Here is a 16460-nt window from a genome sequence, read left to right on the forward strand (position 1 = left end):
ATTGTTCTGTGTATGGTAGTGTTTAAAACCTTTTTTTTCCCCAAGATGGAGTCTCATCCGTTGCCCAGGCTGGAGTGCAAGAGCGTGATCTCGGCTCACTGCAACCTCTTCCTCCCGGGTTCAAGTAGTTCTTCTGCCTCAGCCTCCCGGGTAGCTGGGATTACAGGCGCGTGTCACCACACCTAGCTAATTTTTTATTTTTAGTAGAGATGGAGTTTTACCATGTTGGCCAGGCTGCTCTCGAACTCCCGACCTCAGGTGATCCTTTTATCTTAGCCTCCCAAAGTGCTGGAATTACAGGCGTGAGCGACTGCGCCCGGCCAATACATTTTTAAAAATTTTGTATACTGATTTCAGGCTTTTTATTTTCTTAAAAACAGCAGCTATTTAGCCTAATTCTTAGCAGTGTTTTGATCTCTGGGCCAGTAGTATTTTATACATGCTTTTTGTGATCTGTGTTCACAATCTGCATTGCCAATGTTGCAGCTCAAACGTAAGCTCGGCTTGTTATTCAATAAATATTTAATTTTTAAACTTGCTTCTGTATGGCTAGGTGCAATGGGTCATGCCTGTAATCCCAGCACTTTGGGAGACTGAGGTGGGTGGATCATGTGAGGTCAGGAGTTCCAAGACCAGCCTGGTCAAAAACTCCATCTCTTCTAAAAGTAAATAGTGTATAAGCCCTGGGTCCTACGCTCTGGGTATAAGCACCGGGTCCTAGGCACTGGGTATAAGACTTGGTCCTATGTTCACCCCAGGACCCCCTAGCACAGGTCTAGTGGCTTCTTGTTATTAGAGGTGAATGTGATCCTGCACACCATTTCTTTGGGGGAAAACTGGATTCTTTGGGGCTCCAATTCGTCTATGTTGCTGGCTCTCCTAGGCTGTCAGTACCACATCCCACATTCTCCTGTGTACGGGGGGAAGGGCACCCCAGGCACTCCCTTCACACTTCCCCCATGAAGCTGAAAGTGGCCAAATTCTCCCATAGAAGTTTCCTGCTTCCTTGAATAAACATAGAAATTGATCATCCCAGCCTAAAGAAAGTTACATTTGTCTCAGTGGAGTTGTTTTCTTGGGAAATCTCCCAGAGAACGGTAGGGAGCTGAAACTTACCAGCTCGGGGCCTGACAGTGAGAGCCTGCCCCTCACCCCTCCCGCACCCCTCTGGAGCGCCTCAGCCACCTGGTGTCTGTTGACCAACGCCTCTGCCTCCCTCCTCCCTAACTCTTGTTTTCCCACAACTGGTTACCTTTCTTCCCGGCCAGGCCTCCGGGACCCCCACCCTCTGCACTGCTCTGGATGCTGACAAAGGCTCTCCTGCCCGCTCCCTGCCCAGCTCCTCCCCTCCTCCTGCCTTTGACCATGCAGAGGCCGAGCTCCACGGTGCTTCTGCCTCTGAGAAATAGCTGGGGGTGCGCTGCAGGGGAGCCTGGAGCATGGGTAGGGGAAGGGGTTTTGGGGAGAGGGCGTTGTTCTCAGAGTCCTCTGTGTGGCAAACCCCAGGAGTACCAGATGTTGCATCTCCACCTGGCTTCCCTGCCCGCTGTGCAGTAGAAAGGGCGCACGTGGTGAAAGGAGCGGCTGTGCTTGCAGAGGTGCACGGACCCAGCTACTGGTGGCCTTTCCAGCACCCGCCCGTCTTCCACCTGTCTGGCTGCTACCGCGCCATGCTCCTGCCCGTGCCCAGTGGCGTCTGACTCCCGTCCGCGTCCTGACCCCATTCTGCACCTGCGCGCCCCGCTCCTACCTAAGGCAGACCGGCGCCCGCTCCTACTCGCCGCCTGGAGCTGCCCCTTCCGGCTCCTTCGGAGCAGCCGGCACCCGCCTGGCCCAACAGTGATCAGAGTAGGGCGCGCAGCCGCTGAATGCTCTGGAGTCCCTGCCCGGAGGTGCCACGCCCGCGTCGGCCACACCCGGGCTGGCATGGGGCTGCGGGACTTAGCGCCGCACCCCACCGACCAGAGCCACCGTCCCTACAGCCGCGGCCCCAGCGCGCACTGGGGATAGCAAAGACGACATCCGGTGCTGCCGCGGCTGCTCGGCAAGTCAGTCTTGCTGGTTACAGGCGCCCGCACCGGCCAGCGCAAAGGTGGCCCGGAGTGCCAAGTGGCGGAGCCAAGGCTTTGAGCACCACTTTTCTGCTTGCGCTGGGCAGGGGGCTGCATGTGATCGGCCACCTGGCCTTGGCCGGGAGCGCACTGGTGGCGGGCAGCGGGCAGGTCTCTGGCAGGAGCAGGCGCCCGTCGGCAGCGGGGCCAGTGCTCAGAACCTAGCGCTGTGGGAGTTCCCAGTGTGGTTGTCCCAAGCGCCAAAGCCGGTATCCTGAAGGAACCAGGACAGCTCTTTCAGGGCAGGTGTGGGCGAAGGGGCAGGGAGGGAGCCCAGGAAGCCGCGACAGGCACCGGGGTCTGTTTTTGCAGGAGGTGGCACAGTCCTGGTTTTTTAAAAAATTGTATTTCTTTATGCTTTAAGTTCTGGGGTACATGTGCAGAATGTGCAGGTCCGTTAATAGGTATACATGTGCCATGGTGGTTTGCTGCACCCATCAACCCGTCATCAACATTAGGTATTTCTAATGCGATCCCTCCCCCCGGCCCCAACAGGGCTCAGTGTGTGATGTTCCCCTCCCTGTGTCCACGTATTCTCATTGTTCAGCTCCCACTTATGAGAACACGTGGTGTTTGGTTTTCTGTTCCTGTTTGCTGAGAATGTTTTCCAGCTTCATCCATGTCCCTCCAAAGGACACGAACTCATCCTTTTTTGCATTCTATGGTGTATATGTGTCACATTTTCTTTATCCAGTCTATCATTGATGGGGATTTGGGTTGGTGCCAAGTCTTCACTATTGTGAACATTGCGGCAATAAACATACGTGTGCATGTGTCTTTATAGTAGAATGACTGATAATCTTTTGGGTATATACCCAGTAATGGGATTTTCTAGTTCTAGATCCTTGATGTGGAGAAATAGGAACGCTCTTACACTGTTGGTAGGAGTGTAAATTAGTTCAACCATTGTGGAAGACAGTGTGGCGATTCCTAGTTTCCTTTTTGACCTCTACCTTCCTCATTCCTCCTCCAGCTCTGCCGCTTTAGTTGGCAGAGGAGTGCAGGGGCTCTCTTTGGCAAGGTTGCTTTGCTCTCCTGCATTTTTGCCACCCTGGTCTTTAAAAAGCTAAAAGCCTGTTGTTTCTGGGGTGGGCTCCCTTGGAGGGGTGCAGTGGGCTGTGACCCAGCCTGTAGCCTGGGAGTTCTGTGCCACTGTCTGGCAGGGCACCTGAAGATGTAGCTTTGGGGCCATGGGAGGCTCAGGGCCAACACTTACGGGTGCAAGTTTTTGGCCTGGGTATCAGGAGCCAGCGGGCTGCACTGAGGACTAGGTGCAGGGTGTGGCACAGAGTTGAGTGTCGGGGGCAGAGTTGCTGCAGTGCAGAGGACAGAGGCCAAATTCTCCTATAGAATATGTTTACTGCTTCTTTGAATGAATGTGGAAATTGCTCCTCCCAGTTTTAAAGTTACATTTCAGTGGAGTTGGTTTCTCAGGAAACCTCCCAAACAACAGCAGGAAATTCAAGAGGTGGTGCGGGGGGTGGGGTGGTCCTGGGCATCAAAAGGCAGGGGTGACAGAGCAGGAGCACCATCATCTCAAACACTGCCACTTTAACTTCCAGCTCCCTTTCTAGCCCCATGCATTTCAAGGAAATCACTTCACTTCTAACTACAAGCAGCAGCCAGAAAGAGCAAGACAGTGAAACACAGATAAGACAGCTCAGGCACAGAGGGAGGTGGCGGGAAAGTCTCTCAAGTAACTGCCAAACTTCACCCTCATAACAATGGGCCCCAGTAAACCAGTGGGCCTTAAGCACAGTCCTTTCCCTTCAGGTGCACTAAAATATCGGGAAGCTACAAGCAGACTCAGGGGAAGACGGAAGTATGCCTGCAGCTGCAGCAAGATGTACGAGCGCACACACACAACTGTCCCGCCAGGTAAGCACGGCAAAGAGACACACAGGCAGTGCAGCCTCTGATAAACTTTCCCACCCTGAATCCTTAAAAACTCTTAGCCTGTAAGGGAGTGCGGGTTCCGACCTAACTTTGTCATTAGTCCCTCCCAGGTTTGAAATCAACCTGTTGACTATTGAGCCACCCTCCTTCTGAGATGGAGATGTTTATAACTTGGGAAACTGAGGCTCAGAGAGTCGACTAAGGGAAGGCAAGAAAAGGAGGCAGAGCCCCCTGCAGGCCCTCCTCACCCAAGGAACTGAGAGAAGCCCGGACCAGGGTCTGCCTTGCAACCCACTCTGCCTCCACCTCCCTTTGTGGGACCTCGGGGTGGCCCTATTTCCCCTGTGCTGGTTGAACTCCTTTTTGCTGCCTGATGTTTTGGATCCTGAGCCCACACCCAGGCAGGGCAGTCTCCTCTCCCTGTAGTTGCCAAGGCCAGCAGGCCCCAGGCTTCACACCTCTGTCCTCTACTGGGCCACCCTCAAGTCCCTGGGTGTGCACATGGAATAAGGTGTGCATCTGTGTTCACACATGTGAACACAGGTATATGCATATGTGCATGTATGCAAGTGCACAGGGGGGCAGGGGCACCCACTTGGGGCTCCTCAGATCTTTTCCCCAGGAGAAAACCATATCCCCACCCTGGTGTCAGCTGTCCACTCAAGCCCCCCAAGGGTGGGGGTGGGGAGAAGGGAAAAGTGCGTGGGATGCCAGGCAGCAGTGCAGGCTCAGATGGGCCCTGAGGTGGTCACAGAGCTGAGCCAGGCATCCAGTCTGGGCAGCAGCCAAGATGTGGCCAGAGTGGTTCCTGGGAGGTGGAGGGATGCCATCCAGGCCCACCCCCTTCCCTCTTCATTCTCCCGGGACAGTCACAGGAGCTTGTTTGTTGCTCAAAGTTCCCCTCAGCCCCTCCCTAACTACAATGTCCCTTCCCTGGGCATAGGCCCGAGTGTGAAGCCTGTGTAGCTGCTAGGAATAGAAACGGGGCTCGTATGCACTCAAGGGAGCCAACTCCAGCTCTGTAAAGCCTGGCAGGGGTGGGTGGCAGGCAGCAGAAAGTCCAGTGGTTCAGGGTACCTCTCATGGGCTGGCTGCCCACACCATCTATCCCTCAGCAGGACAGCTCTGGACATAGCAGTTGGCCAAGTCCAAGCCAGCCCATCTTGGCAACTCCTCCTCCTGCCTGCCAGGGTGACTTCATTTTTTGAGGTCTGCAGTGATACACAGATCACTGCTTCAGTCGTGAGCTCAGCCAAGACACAAGAGAAACAGGAGGGGCTGGCCCCGGGGCACCCCAGGCACAGCGTCCTGGGCCCTCCCACCCCATGGCCTTCCCTTTCTCCATCTCTCCGTGGCTGGGTGCAGGGCAGACCTCAAGGGGCAGCTGGGGGATGCGGAAAGAACAGGGACTTTCCCCACGGAAGCCCAGAACCCACATCCAACCTCACCCCAGGGACCCCAGCACAGGTCGGCTTCCCCTTGTTAGAGGTGAATGTCATCCTGGGCATCATGTCTCTGGGGGAAAACGATTCTCTGGGGCGCCATGCTGGCTCTGCTAAGTCCCACATCCTGTGTAGAGAGAAGGGCACTCCCTCCACACTCCCCCCAGGAGACGGAAAGCAGCCAAATTCTCCTATAGAATATGTTTACTGCTTCTTTGAACGAATGTGGAAATTGCTCCTCCCAGTTTTAAAGTTACATTTCAGTGGGGTTGGTTTCTCAGGAAACCTCCCAAACAACAGCAGGAAATTCAAGCTTACCAGCTCGGGGCCTGACAGTGAGCCCTGCCCCTTACCCCTCCGGACTGCCTTAGCCACCTGGTGCTTGTTGACCAATGCCTCGGCCTCCCGCCCCCTGCCCACCTAACTCTTGCTTTTCCAAACCTGGTTACACATTTTTTCCCAGGCCAGGCCTCCAGGACCCCCACCCTCTGCACTGCCCTGGATGCTGACAAACGCCCCCCAGTCCCCATCTTCTACTTCCTCCCGCCTCTGGCCCCAGAAGCTGAGCTCCACTGAGCCTCTGCCTCAGGAAAAATGGCCAGGGTGTGCTCTGGTTGGGAGAGCCTGGAGCATGGGGTAGGGATGGGGGGTTGGCGGGGAGTGTTATTCTCAGAGTTCTCTGGGTCGCAACTCCAGCAGTCCCAGATCTTGCATCCCTGCACAGCTCCCCTGCTGTCTTTGTGCAGCAAAAAGGTCAAAGCACAGGGACTGCAAAGCAGGTGCACCTGGTTAAAGGAGGAGCTGTGCGTGCACAGGTGAGTAGACCCAGGCTACTGGTAGCCTTCACCAGCACCACACCTGCTCCCACCTACCTCTGCCTGACAGCTTTGCTCCTACCCGCGCCCTGCTCTTACCCCTGCACGGTCCGTGGCCCACGCCCCACTCCTGCTCCTGTCCCGCCCGCACTCCTCTCCTGCATACCACCTGCGTGCTGCCCCTGCCCACTCCTGTCGCCCAGGGCTGAAGGGCTTCTCAAGCATCGCCAGAGTGGGCACCGAGACCGAGGAGGCGCTGAGAGTGAGGGCTGTGAGCACATTGTCACCTCTCACCTTGACCACAGTGTCCCTCGGGTCCACCAAGCCCTGGGCAGGCATGGGGCGACGGGCTGACCGCCGCACCCCGCCCCGGAGAGCTGCCGGCCAGAGCCATCGTCCTTTCTGCAGCGACACTGGTGGGCTCAGCAGCTGGGGGGCAGGGAGGGGGAATCAGGGTGACAAGTAATTACATTTATTTATTTTGAAACGGAGACTTACTGTGTCACCCAGGCTGGAGTACAGTGGCGCGATCTTGGCTCACTGCAAGCTCTGCCTCCTGGGTTCACGCCATTCTCTTGCCTCAGCCTCACGAGTAACTGGGACTACAGGCGCCCACCACCATGCCCGGCTAAGTTTTTGTATTTTTGGTAGATAACACGGGGTTTCACCGTGTTAGCCAGGATGGTGTCGATCTCCTGACCTTGTGATCTGCCTGCCTCAGCCTCCCAAAGTTCTGGGATTATAGGCGTGAGCCACCGCGCCTGGTCAAAATTATCCATTTTTCAGTGGGTGATTTGTGGCATTCAGCACCGTCACAGCCTTGCACAGGCATAGCCTCTGTGTAGTTCCAAGACATTTCCACGACCCCAAAAGGAAACCCCATCCCTATTAAACAGCTGCTCCCTGCTCCCCGCCTCCCCCGGCCCCTGGGTTCTGCCTCTGTGGCCTGGCCTCTTGTGGACATTTCATCTGGACTTTGGCTTCTGCCACTCAGCATAAGGTCTTCTGGGTTCCTCCACCCTGTGGAATGCGTCAGGCCCCCTTCCTGTGAGGGGTGAATAGTGTTCCATCACCCGTTCATCTGGGGACGGACATGTGGGTGCCTTCCACCCTTTGGCGATTATGCAAAGTGCTGTCAGGGACATTTGCGTTACAAATAGCTGAGTCTCTGCTGTCAGTTCTCTTGGGTATGTACCTAGGCCCCACGTGTGAAATTGCTGGGTCATTGTTTTGTTTTTTGAGGAGCTGCCACGCTGTTTTCTGCAGTGGTTGAACCGTGTTCCATTCCCAGCAGCAGTGCACGGGGGTCAGTGTTTATCACGTCCTCACCGCCCCGTGTTACTCTGGTGCGTGTCTAACTCTGGCCATCCAGTGGGTGCACAGTGCCATCTCGCTGTGGCTCTGGCTTGCCTTTCCCTGGTGACAGTGCTGCCGGGCATCTTTTCCTGGGCCTGCTGGCCAGTTGCATCTCACTGGAATGGCATCTCTTTGAGCCCTCTGCCCATTGTCTACATCTGGAAAACCCAGCAGCCTGTCCCATTTTTAGTGTCCTGAGTTTAAGCATTTCTCTGCCCAAACCATCAAGCAGCTTCATCCAGAGGCGTCTTCATCAGTGCCTGAGCCCCAGGTCTGTTTTGAGGAGGGCGTGGGATCATCTGATTTCTCCTGTGGGCACTGAGTCACCACCATCCTCGGGAACCCTGGGAACATTGTCAGAAGACCTCCTTCCCCCAAACCTCAACTGTGCCTGGACCCCTTCCCCACCCACGGCAGAGGGCTGCCTGTCATTTTAGGAGTGTCAGGAGACTTGGGTCCTGGTCACAATTTCACCATGAGTGTAAGAGGCGAGTGCTGGGCCTCCGTTTCCCTGCACAGAATGGGAGAGGGATGTCCGTGTTCTCCAGTGGGTGGCTCAGGCCAGGTGCTGGAGGAAGAGCCTCTAGGAAGAGAGGGCTGTGCCTTTGTGTGCAGGGATGGTGGCGCCCCTGAGGCCAGGGCTGGCTCCCATCTCTGCTCCTCCTCCCACTGCTCCTCCAGGCCACTCATCCTGGCTGGGGGCCCAGGAGGAGAGGTGTTTGCAGAGGCCCTGCACTGCACACTGGGTCCCCCACTCCCCATGTTGGGAAGAAGGAATTTAAGTCTGGAACTGAAAGTGCACTGCCATGATGGTGACTATTGTCCTCATTGGGCACCAGGGAGGTAGCTGTTCTTGGCATTTATTGAGTGCCCAGTGTATGCACTAGGCTGTTCATGCATCTGCAGAGCCCAGGGTTTTCTTGATGGTTTGGCAGAGAGATGCTTAAACTCAGGGCACTGGGAACAGGACAGGCTGTCGGGTTTTTCAGATGGAAGCACTGGCTTGTAGATGAGTGCAACTGGGCGGTGGAGCCGTGAGCTGAGGCAGCTGCTCCTGGAGTAAGGCTCCTGCGGACCATCCCGTCACTCCAGCCTGCCCCAGGCCTCTCCACACCTGCTCAGTGCCGGGCATCAGGCCATGGCGGATGGGCAACCTGATGCCTCGTTCTGCCCCTTCCTTTCATGTTTAGACACAGCCAGTGTCCAACAGCATGTTCCAATCGAGGTCACCAGACGGAGAGAACAGATTCTGTGGCAGTAAAGTACCAACATGTAAGCAGCACCTACCGCCATGCCAGGCAGGGGCTGAGTCACACGCCCCTAAACAAGGAATAAACTGTTCTGACTGCCACAGAGTTTCTTTTTCTCTAGCAGCTAAATCAGCACTATGAACAGTTGTAGCGCACCACCAGACACTGAGTAACTGGCCCCCAAGCCCTGTTCCAGCAGCCGTAACTGCAGCTCCAACTGGACAGGAAACCGGTTTCAGTAACTCACTCCTGGGAAGAGAGCACCCGCCACGGGCTGGCTCTGGCCGGTTTACAGAGGCTGTGCACTTGTGTGCCTTCGTGTCCTGAAGGCCTTTTGAGGTACAGGGCCTAATTGTAATACATTTAAATATTAGGTCTCCACCCCATAGTGAACATGGGTCATATGCTGCATGTATGTTTGTTTGGTATGCATCAGGACCAACCTCACGAATGTTCACAGCTCCCCTGTAACCTGTGGGAGGTTTCTATTCAGCCAGCCTGTCCTGCGTAAAGCTCCTGCCCCAACTCCCCCTCCTTCCATGTGCCAGGCTCTGGCCTTGGCAGGAGGCACGTGTCCCAGCCTGCAGGATGGCCACGTTGCGTGCTATAAACTTTCATAAGAAATCAAGTCTCTGGTTGTGCCAGAAGCTCTTTAGTTTAATGAGGTCTCATACCAGGCGTAAGCGACATGATGTACCCATGTAACAAACCTGCACATGAAGCCCTGAACCTAAAATGAAGCAAAGAAAAAAAGTCTCCTTTTGTTTTCCGAATGTATAAATCTTGTGATTTTTTTTTAAGTTAACAGAGTGAATGAAATGCTTCCTTTGTAGAGCAGCATTTCAGGTCTACGTTCGCTTTCATTACCCTGTTACTTCATAAGCCTCCGGTTAATTTCCCTGACTGTGTGTGTGTACTTGTCAGTCAACTCACAGTGGCTGAAGCAGCAGGAAAACGCACACTTGTCTTACCCTTGGTCTGGGTCATAGAGCGGCAGGTCTTTTATCCCATGTTTGACAGGTATCTCTGTGCTGGAGATTTTCAAACAGGAATTTGCATGTGGCTTTTTAAACATGTTTGCAATTTCTCTGCTATTCTCCTCTTGAAAGGTGGGCGTCTATGCCTCTTCTCATGGGGCCGGGCACTGGTGCTCACTTCTCCCTGACAGGTGACGTGGAGGGGATGCTGAGAAACTTCCCAAGCTACGTTTCAAAAGACCACGAGCCTCTGCCTGGTTTACTCCAGTCACTCACCTGTGGCGCCCTCGGCCACCAAGTCAAGGCTCTGAAATGTCCTGTGACTGCCCGGCTGCTTGGAAGCCCAGAACAACAGAAAGTCTCCTGTAGGTTCTCCAGCCAAGCCCAGTGACCCCGGCAGACCCGGGAGTGATGTCCCCTCTGGATGATCCCAATCCCTTGCTGTGGATTCAGCCCCAGCCAGTGAGCCTTCTCTGCAGTCCCCAGACATCAACACGTAGCAAGAAGCTATCTTTTCTGTGTCTTGCGTGAATTCCTATCCCCGTGAAGCATCAACAAAACAAAATGGTTGTTTTCTACCAGCATTTTGGGGTATTCATTTAAAAAAATGAATAAATTCCCAATAAACGCACCAGGAATAACACACTTGTAGCACATTCACAAGGTACAGAAGGCGGCACACTGAAATCTGGGTTTCTGCCTTTCCTTCTTCTGCAGCCTGCCAGCTCCCGCCTCTGGAAGTAACGGCTGTTTAGTTTTTGTACATTTGTCTAGATGTATTAATTGAACAATCACATATTACAGACACCGTGACAAAGCTTTCTAAGGGCTTTGCCTGCCAGTGTGAGAGACCCATTCAGTTTTCATTCCCTGTAAACACCCAGGTGGCAGCGGGAAGGAAAGCCTTTTGCTCTTTCAACTGTTCCCTATAAATGGAAGTCTAAGCTGCTCTTTTAAAAGTTGCTTTTGAATGCTGTTCCTCCAATGAGATGACTTTTTTAATTTAATGTATTCTCTATTTTAAAAAAAAATTCTTCCTCAATTTGCATTGGAGATGTGTATGTTTTCTAGTGTTTTTTAAAGTCTCACCACTGTCTTACTCTGTCTCATGCATATATATATATATGCATACACATGTATGTGTGTATATATATGTATATATATCCACATATATTATGTGCAAACACATTTTTCTGTTCAGTTGTTAACCATTATAATTCTCCATTTAGACAGGTAATATTACCTGTTCCTTCCCAAATCCTGTCAGTCACCTCCTCAATTAGGTAATCCGTGAAAAAATGGCTATGTCTGTGTTAATGCAGTTTTTCTATCTCACCAATGCCCATTTGATTGAACAGTTCTTAAAGCTTGTGATGAATCCGCAGTGATGGAAATTTGCACTGAACCATTTCATTTTGTAATGGGTATCTACTTTGTTTTAAATGTGATAATGCTCTCATTTTTATTCTCTAATTTTCAGTTGTTCTGTCTTTTGCAGGACCTGTCAGCTGCCTTCCAAGTGCTAATTCTCATGACGAGATAATAAGAATGGGTGTGACTGGGTGTTGATTGATGAGCCGAACACATTTACTCCTGGAGTTTGAGGTTATCAGAACTCCCCATTTAGAAAATCATCCTGTATTTACAGATAAACACATTGTTGAACATATAATGCTTCTTTTTTCTTCATCTCCGAGTGAATAGCCAATCTTTCATGTATACATTCACAGAGAAAGCTCTCAAGAACTCAAAGAGATTCAGAAATTAGTAAGTATATTGCATACAGAGAAAAACAGTAGATAATATAGATAGCTGATAAGAGATTCTATACAATTCCTATGAGTTATATTCTTAGAGATTAACTTTTAAAAATTGAATTTAGGCCAGGCACAGTGGCTCACTCCTGTAATCCCAGCACTTTGGGAGGCCGAAGTGGGTGGATCACCTGAGGTCAGGAGTTCCAGACCAGCCTGGCCAACACGGTGAAACCCCATCTCTACTAAACATACAAATATTAGCCGGGCGTGGTGGTGCCTGCCTGTAGTTCCAGCTACTAGGGAGGCTGAGGCAGGAGAATCGCTTGAATCCGGGAGGCAGAGATTGCAGTGAGCCAAGATCACACCACTGGACTCCAGCACCACTGGGCGACAGAACGAGACTCTTGTCTCAAAAAAAAAAAAAAAAAAAAAAATTGACTTTATACAAAGGCATTTTATACTTTCATCTGGAACAAATTTAAAACTGCCGAATACAGAAATTGCTGATGACTCAGGAATAGTAAAATGGGTGGGGATAGTCTTTCAAATCCAGGAAGGAACCTCATTTTATTCTGGATGTGTTTTGACCCTCTTCACCCTGAAATTTTCACTATCAAGTATATTTGGAAGGCAGGTCTTTTTTCCTCATTTAACGTTTATCTCATACACAGGGAATAGTACTGTGGGTGTGGGACTCAGATTTTGAAATGAAGCATGGACTCTGAGTGGCCGCTTGTCCTGTGAAAGTGCGCTGGTCTGGAGAGCGGCAGTTGGACCCCAGAGTGTGGCACGTGTTCCTGTGTTCATTTGAACATTCTCTGATGACCTGTCGCTGAGGTCATGTGATGATGCGTATCCTGTCTTCACTCCAACTGCCGCTGGGTTTCAACTGCCAGCTGGACCACTCACCAGAATGGGAGGCAGCCTCTGCTGCTGTGGTGAAGATAGGCTCACTTCCGTCTTCTCACTGCAGCTTCTTCACATGGGCCACTTGTACTTAAAATGTCTTCCTGATTTATTTATTTTTTTCCCCAACTCCAGTTGGATATTAAGAAATCATTATTTTTAAGTATATACTGGCGGAAGTAAATAACGAACAAAAAGTTTGATTTTTCTCCTTCACTTTTCTTATTCTCCCAGAAACTGTTGATTTTGTCAGCTGTTGAGCTATATTTCTCCATTTCTTCTATGGGCCCATGAATTCTGGGCTTCCAAATCCTAAGTGAATATCAGCCTCCAGCCAGAGCTCCCCTGTCTAGGGTACCAAGCTTGCTTGTGTGACCCTTGCTTCAAGGGCCCTCTCCTCGGAGACACACATGGCTTCTGCCCCTGCCTGGGCTACAGAACTTTTTCATGTGTTCAGTCTGCTCTTAGGATCTTAGGGAAGAAGAGAAGAGTCCTGCCTGCACCAGTGTGAACGCCTGTGCCTGGAATGCTTGCCCACGGCTTCCCTGGGCTGGCTCCCTCTGGCAAGCTTTCCTCCACTCTTCCCAGGTTTCCCATGAACAGCATGCTTGTAGCACCATGGCCGCTCACACCCCCTGTGCAGATGGCATTGGATCGTCTCTCTCCTTGCCTATGTTCTTCTCTGGAGCACAAGCTCTAAGAGTGGGAATATCATTGTGTCCTCAGCACCTAGCTAGGTCTTTTGGACAAAGGAAATACAGAAAACAGTTGACAAAATAACTGAATTAAGAATCTTCAACTCAGATTTCTGTGTTAGGATCTAAACACTGTCTGTGCAGCCATTTGGACCTCAGTGTGAAGCGGTGTTAAAAGGTGAAGTCCATTCTTCAGGAAGTAAACCTCTGCCAGGCGGATCATGCTCAGACATTCGATTGAAGTTTGTCCAACAGTTTCTTGCCTTGGAAGGTGTCCCTCTTGGTGGAACACAGTAAGGGTCAAAGATGGACAAATAGTCAATCCCCTGTTTGTACATGTATAGGAGAAGATCCCAAATTAATATTTGGAGGACAATTTTGTTGTAACAGGCACTGTTGAGGCTCAGTTGTACAGAACTGGAAAAGCCTTTAGATGTGCATGTGTCTAGATTCAGCCTTTGTTTAACATATATTTCAATCCTGATCCTGCCTTCACCAGCTGCAAAGAGTAGCTGACATGTGACCACAACACAGGAGCTGCTGAAGAGGGAGGATTATCACCTCAAACTCACAGCCACCTGGCATTTTCAAAAGCCAGCTGAGAGAGAGGGTTACAGAGAGCTGTGGAGAGAACATGCAGTCCATCCAGGCATCTCAGTGAGCTAAATTTCTCAATCAGTCACCCCGTGGTTTCTGGATGTCACACTTCCTGCCCATACCAAATGGAGCACCTCAAAAGGAGCAGAGCCTAAGAAATGGGATTTAGTATTTACTGTAAAATTGGGTTTTTGAGACTCCCCATATTCCACAGATTCATCTCCAAAGGCCTCAGCTTTCTCTTTTAATACAAGGCAGAGAGGCACAGACCACAGCTTAAATAATTTATTAGCTGCTGATTTTCCTCAAGTTTGAGTAAGACCCTTCTTTTAACAGACAAAATGTGGGTGAGATGGCAACGTAATTCACAAAAAACTGGTGCCTCTTCTTTTTTGAGGTGGTGATGGGCTTGTGGAACTCAGCTGGTCATACTTGCCTTATAAGTGGACTGGAAGGTGTATGTGGGGTCGTCTTTATCCTCTGGGGTGTATCCTCACCAAATTGAACCGTCTTCCATCTAACTGGGAAACTGTAGACTCATTATAGAAGCCATCTGCTTCCACCAGATGGCTATGCCTTCTTCACAGGCAGCCACAATCAATGTTGAGCTGCAAGTTGAGGCCTGGGCCAAGCACACGGCTACAGCTTTGAATAATACGCACCATGCCCTTACCCTCCTGAGGACATTGCTCAGATTAGGCAGGTGGCCTTACCAAACCGAATGGCAAAGCCATTTTAACAGCAACTTAAGGGGGAACTTGTGCTTCGATCAAAATGAAATGTTGCAGCACATTCCAGACCACTCACATATTACCCAGGCTAAGAAAGCTTTAGACACTCGTATCTCTGCAACTGACGCACTGTCAGCCAACTCCATATCGGCTTGGTCCCAACAACTGCTCAGTCTTTGGAAAGCCTTTAGTTTACCTGGGATAATTTTACTTTTCTTTGATGTTGTCGAGTATATTATGATTGTACTCTTTGTGGAGGAACACAAGATAAGCTTACTCGATACTTTCTTAAATTGGATCCTTATTAATCCTCCAGGTTTCACTTTTTCCTGGAACTCAGAGCTGTAAACGATGCTTAACGTACCAATGCTTTCTGACTGAGCTCCTCTCTACCCTGAATACAAGAGACCCTAATAGTTAGGTGGAAATGTCATCACCCCTGTTCAGCATGAAGTTACAGAAGATGGACCTTCATCCTTCTGCAACCCCTAGGATTAAGGGTCCTCTTGTAAAAGAGAGAGGGGGGGAATATGTAAGAAACATTCAAACCAGAGCAACTCCATTTTGAACAAGGGCTAAAAAAAATGAAGCTAGGTCCTGTTGGGCTGCATTTCCCAGGTGGTTAAGCATTCCTAGCCTCAAGATATTTACAATTGAGGGGACAGATTAATAATGTCTCCTAAACACACTCAGGACTTAACAGACCCAGGAATGTCTTGATACTTTGAGAACAAAAGCACTTCTAGTTTTAAATATGCATTGTACCTAGGATGGATGCTTTTGTACTTTTGGAAATGGCCTACCCTGTCTATGAAGTCACTATTCATTCACTCCTTTAATAAAGTTGCTTCTGTTTTGCACTGTGGACTTGCTCCAAATTCTTCCTTGCATGACTTCCAAGAACCCTCTCGGTGTCTGGATTCAGACCCCTTTCTGGTAACAGGTGGATCTACCATTCTGGGGTCTGGAGGATGGTAGCCCTCTTCTCACAGCTCCACTAGGCAGTGCCCCAGTGGGGACTTTATATGGAGACTTTAATCCCACATCTCCCCACCACACCATCCTAGTTAGAGGTTCTCTGGATTTTGTATAAATTTTCTGAAATCTGGGCAGAGGTTCCTAAGCCTCACTATGCACCTGCAGGCTTAACACCATGTGGAAGTTGCCAAGGCTTACAGTTTGCACCCTTGGAAGCAGCAGCCCAAGTTTCACCTTGATCACTGTTAGCTGTGGCTGGAGCTGGAGTGGCCAAAGTGCAGGGCATCATGTCTTGAGGCTGCACAGAGCAGCAGAGCCCTAAGCCTGGCCCATAAAACCATTCAGTCTTCCTAGGCCTCCAGGCCTATGATCAGAGGGACTGTCACGGAGGTCTCTGAAATGCTTCTGAGGCTGTTTTTTCATTGTCTTGTCGATTAGCAATTGACTCCTCTTTCCCTTCGGCAAATTTCTGCAACCTGCTTGTAATACCTCCCCATGAAAATGGATTTTTCTTATCTACTGCATGGCCAGACTGCAAATTTTCCAAATGTTTAAGCTCAGCTTCTCTTTTAAACGTAAGTTCCAGTTTCAGGTCATTTCTTTAACTCAGGTATATGATCACAGGCTTTTAGAAGCATCTAGGTCAAATCTTGAATGCTTTGGCTGCTTAGAAATTTCTTCTACAAGATACCCTAAGTCACCTCTCTCAAGTTCAATGTTCCACCGATTCTTCGAGCAGGAGCACAATGCCACCAGTCTCTTTGCTGAAGCAGACGAGAGTGACCTTTACTCCAGTTCCCAATAAGGATTTTATCTCCATATGAAACCTACTCAGCCTGGACTTCATTGTCCATATCACTATCTACCTGCATTTTGGTCACAACTATTTAACAAGTCTCTAGGATGTTCCATTTTTTTTTCCTAATCTTCCTGTCTCCTGAGCCTTCCA

This window comes from Chlorocebus sabaeus, chromosome 23 (assembly GCF_047675955.1).
Source record: "Chlorocebus sabaeus isolate Y175 chromosome 23, mChlSab1.0.hap1, whole genome shotgun sequence".
In the NCBI taxonomy this organism is placed as follows: Eukaryota; Metazoa; Chordata; class Mammalia; order Primates; family Cercopithecidae; genus Chlorocebus; species Chlorocebus sabaeus.